The sequence below is a fragment of the Xenopus laevis genome, chromosome 9_10L (assembly GCF_017654675.1).
Source record: "Xenopus laevis strain J_2021 chromosome 9_10L, Xenopus_laevis_v10.1, whole genome shotgun sequence".
Classification (NCBI taxonomy): domain Eukaryota; kingdom Metazoa; phylum Chordata; class Amphibia; order Anura; family Pipidae; genus Xenopus; species Xenopus laevis.
The window spans coordinates 10,331,934-10,337,334 of NC_054387.1; positions in this window are offsets into that span (position 1 = coordinate 10,331,934).

Below are 5,401 nucleotides of genomic sequence, written 5' to 3' on the forward strand. Positions count from 1 at the left end.
AGGGCCCCGCTTCGGGACTTCAATTTCGGCTGTTTTCTTGACTTCGGGTCTTTTCGCTGACTCAGGACTTCGGCTGTTTGGCTTTACAACACTTCCGCATTCAGGACATCGGCTTTTGGGCACTTCTGCATTCAGGACTTTGGAAGGAGGAGGCACGGCTTCGGGCTTCGACAATGTCAAGGGGGGCCCGGCTCTTACAAAAGTTAGGGGCTTCAATTTCGGCTGTTTTCGTGACTTCTTTTCGCTGCTTTTGGACTTCAATTTCACCTGTTTTCATCACTTTGCATCTTTTCGCCGCTTCAGGACTTCAATTTCGGCTGTTTTCGTGAATTCGGGTCTTTTCGTCCGCTTTGGGACTACAATTTCACCTGTTTTCGTGACTTTGCGTCTTTTCGCCGCTTTTGGACTTCAATTTCGGCATGTTTTCGTGACTTCGGGTCTTTTTGCTGCTTCGGGACTTCAATTTATGCTGTTTTTGTGACTTCGGGTCTTTTCGCCGCTTCAGGACTTCAATTTCGGCTGTTTTCGTGACTTTGGGTCTTTTGGCCGCTTCGGGACTTCAATTTCGGCTGTTTTCATGAATTCGGGTCTTTTCGCCGCTTGACTTCAATTTCACCTGTTTTTGTGACTTCGCGTCTTTTCGACGTTTTTGGACTTCAATTTCAGCTGTTTTCGTGACTTCGGGTCTTTTTGCTGCTTCGGGACTTCAATTTCGGCTGTTTTCGTGACTTTGGGTCTTTTTGCCGCTTTGGGACTTCAATTTCAGCTGTTTTCAAGACTTCGGGTCTTTTGGCCGCTTCGGGACTTCGGCTGTTCGGCTTTACAGCACTTCCGCATTCGGGACTTCGGCTTTTGGGCTCTTCTGCATTCAGGACTTCGAAAGGAGGAGGCACGGCTTGGGGCTTCGTCGCTGACAAGGGGGCCCTGCTCTTACAAAAGTTTGGGGCTTCAGTTTCGGCTGTTTTCGTGACAAAGGTTCATCACTGACGAGCCCCCCTTCAGGCCTGGGCCGGTACACTCGTACCCCCTGTGCCCCCCTGATGGCGGCCCTGTCCAGTACTGTAGCACAGACAGATCTGATCTAATGCTGTGGAAATAGTAAATGGCTGTTATAATGGGCTTTACTTCTCCTTTAATTCTCTGAATACCTTTACCGCCATGATTACAATGTGATATTAAAGTAAAACGTAAACCCTCGCACAAATAATGAATGTAAAATTGATGAGAGTCTGATATTACACTGGAACAACCTCACAAGACTTTTCCCTTTTTTATAATCTAGAGTTTGTGCTTCCTGTATTCTGTACCAAGGTATCCGTTAACGCTGGGTTTACTGTACAATAAACATTATTATAGCTACAGTACAATCCCCCATTTTAGGTTTTTCATGGGACCAGAAAAAAATAGTGCAAAATCAGGGAAATGTATTCTGCACAGTATATAGGTGGGACCACAAAACAAAAATGTAAAATGAGGGAAGTCTTAAAATCAGGGGATGTGAAATTGAGGTTTCAGTGTATATAGAATTTAGCTTCAGTGCCATTGTACTCTCCTGGTATATTTATCATCCCTGCGTGAGATGCAGCACAGATACAGCTGATAACTGATGCCCCACTAACCCTCTGTGTGCCACAGATACCAACGTTAGGCCCCACTCAGAACAGCAAATGGCCCGGGTTACAGTGAATCAGACACTGGGAATACAAATTCTGCTGCAGACAAAGCCGGAGATGAAAGTATAGGGGGTGATGCTGCTGGTAGGATGGCAGTATAAATATGGAGGTTAAATCAGGTTGGCACTGGCCTCATGACAGACAGAGCAGAGAGACTGAATGCTATTCAGGTAGTGATGCCTAATTTAGCTGCCCCAGAGAAACCCCTGTAGGCTAATGAGGGGCATCCAGTTCCTACAATCCATTCTGCTGCTGAATTGCACAGACATTCACCCACACATATTCTTTCCTTCTCTCTCCCCTCCCTCTATCTCTCTCTCTTCTTCCTTCCCTTTCTCCTTCCTTCCCCTCTCTTACCTTCCCTTTCTCTCTCTCTCTCTCTCTCTCTCCCACCTTCCTTCCTTCCCCTCACTCCTTTCCTTCCTTACCCCTCTCTCTTTCGCTCTCTTCCCTCTCCTTCTTTCTCTCTCTCTTATTGCTTCCTCTTTCTTTCTTTCTTTCTTTCTTTCTTTCTTTCTTTCTTTCTTTCTTTCTTTCTTTCTTTCTTTCTTTCTTTCTTTCTTTCTCTCTCCTTCCCTCTCTGTCTTTACTCCTCTTCTCTCTCTTTCTCTCCTTCACCGCTCTCTTCCTGTTCTTTCTTCTCTCCTTCCTTCCTTCTCTCTCTGTTTCTCTTCCTTACCCCCTCTTTTTCACTCTCTCCTTTTCTCTCTCCTTGCTTCTCCTTTCTTTCTTTTTCTTTCTTTTCTCTCCTTCCTTCTTTCTCTTCCTTACCCCTCTCTCTTTCACTCTCTCCCCTCTCCTTCCTTTCATCTCTCTTTCCTTGCTTCCCCTCTTTCTTTCATTCTTTGTCTCTCCTTCCTTCCCTCTGTGTCCTTCTTCCCCTTCTCTCTCTTTCCCTCCTTCCTTTTCTCTCTCCTTCGTCCCCCTCTTTCTCTCTCTCCTTCCTTCCTTCATTCTCTCTCTCTTTCTCTCCTTCCCTCTCTTTCTCTCCTCCCTTCTCTTTCTCTATCTCCTCCCTTCTCTTTCTCTATCTCCTCCCTTCTCTATCTCTCTCCTTGCTTCCCTCTCGCTCCTGCCTCTACAACAAAGGGGAAGAAAAGCAGTCAGAATAAGCAGAATAAATACTGCCTATAGCACCAAGAAATGTATTAAGGAGGGATATTGAAAGTAAAATTTAGTGATATTATTTGTGAGACTCTATAATTCCATGAATTAAATACAATAATCAAAAACGCTGTTCAAGTAGAACTAACATGCAACACAAAATAGGCTGGAAATGCAAAAGCAAATTATGTTGGGGTTGTATGAATATCTTTGCCTCTGAAGATGTCCCCACAGTAGCTCCCAGTCTACTTTTCTGCTCATCCCCAGCACATGTTCTGGCCTTCTGTCACTTACCTGAGCTTTGGGTCGGCAGGAGAGGCATTTGCTTTGTTATTGGGCCAAGTGGTATTGCCCAATCTCTGTTCTGTTGCCCCCTCACTGCCACAGCTATTTCTATGGAAAATACTATAATATATATATATATATATAATGTTTGCATGTGAAATGCATGTGCTTGTAGTTCATCTGAAAGATGGGACATAAAATCAGATCTCAACCTGGCACAGAGATGGGCACACAAGGCTCCCAGTGCACAAGCCGTTTCCAGGCCTTTGTTTGCCCAATTCCTTCCAGCCATGGAGGTTGCCAAGGAGGGAGCAGGTGCTGAGCAATCGGTTATTAGAAGAATCACTGAACCATAATCACTGGTAACCAGGGAGCTTAATAATAGATGTGCCCCTGGTTTATTCCTCTGCACCGTCACTCTATGATAATTGCTCTGTTATATTTACTGACACCCTCCTAGCAATAGAATTGCCTCTGCCCCCCAGAGACTGGAATATGTACCCACTCTCGTTTTATCTGAGACAAGACCATTCCTGCACTGCTCCCCAAGTCCTCCAGCCCCCCAGTCTTATTCCTGTGCTATAATATAAATATAGACTTCTTAGCAGGAGGACTACAAACTGTAACCTCCTATACATTATGTCATTATATATAGGAGGTTACAGTTATGTCATTGAGGAGTTATGTGGCCATATAAAGGCACAAGGCATCACTCATGTATTATAAGGGACCCCCTACTGTAAATGATAAGGATATTAGAAGTCACTGAGGGGTTGTTCTGTGACCATATAAAGGCACAAGGCTGCAGGCTGAGTTATACAGGGAACTCTGAGTATCACTCGTGTATTATAAGGGATAATGTACCCCCTACTGTAAATGATAAGGATATTAGAAGTCACTGAGGGGTTGTTCTGTGACCATATAAAGGCACAAGGCTGCAGGCTGAGTTATACAGGGAACTCTGAGTATCACTCATTTATTATAAGGGATAATGTACCCCCTACTGTAAATGATAAGGATATTAGAAGTGACTGAGAGGTTCCTCTGTGACTTATAATATCTGTGTACATCATCATTAGATAATATACAGGTCATCTGTTTCCCCCTCCTCGCTCCTGTAATATAATAGAAAACCCCAGCGGGTGACCGTGCCATACTAAACCACACATCCTGAGCTAATGTCTATGGGCTTCTGAACTCTGTCTCATTTAGTGGGAAGTTCTTATCAATAAAATGGCTCCTGAACAATAATAATAAAATGAATAAATCATTTAACTGCTCAGTAATCTTGGGCACGTCGCTGCTCATGACAACTGGGAGAGGTATTTATTGCCCTCTTGTGAACAGAATAGATAATGCACCTTATCTTCTGCCCTTTCCTTGAAATATTTCATGATTAGGGATACACTGAATCCAGGATTCGGTTCGGTATTTGGCGAGGATTCAGCCTTTTTCAGCAGGATTCAGATTCGGAAGAATCCTTGCGCCTTGCCAAAACGAATACTTAAAACCATGTGACTTTTTAATACAAAACAAGGAATTAAAAAAATGTTTAGCCCCGCGCTGCGCATGCAGCTATTTTTTCCCCTACCCCACACTGATGTTCATAAGCCAATGAGGGTTTGATTTGGTATTCGGCCTTCACGAAGGGTTCGACCGAATCCAAAATAGTTGTATTCAGTGCAAAAATTGTGGATTCAGTGCATCCCTAGTAATGATGCATTAAAAGCAGCATCTGAAAGAATTTTGCTTATTACAAATATCATTATATCTGTAGAGTTCAAGCCAAGACGAAGGTCGGGGCGTCTTTTCATTCTTTCATAGAACTGAACCCCAACCTGTGTCTCTCTGCTCCCAACCTCAACATCTTTGTCTTTTGTGCATCACTTACATGAATACTAGGGATGCACCGAATGGTTCACGATTCGGCCAGGATTCGGCCTTTTTCAGCAGGATTTGGCCTAATCCTTCTGCCCAGCCGAACCAAATCCGAATCCTAATTTACATATGCAAATTAGGGGCGGAAATGGCGTGACTTTTTGTCACAAAACAATGAAGTAAAAAAAAATGTCCCCTTCCCACCCCTAATTTGCATATGCAAATTAAAGGGATACTGTCACGGGGATAATTTTTTTTCCCCAAAATGAATCAGTTAATAGTGCTGCTCCAACAGAATTCTGCACTGAAATCCATTTCTCGAAAGAGCAAACAGATTTTTTTATATTCAATTTTGAAATCTGACATGGGGCTAGACATATTGTCAATTTCCCAGCTGCCCCAAGTCATGTGACTTGTGCTCTGATAAACTTCAATCACTCTTTACTGCTGTACTGCAAGTT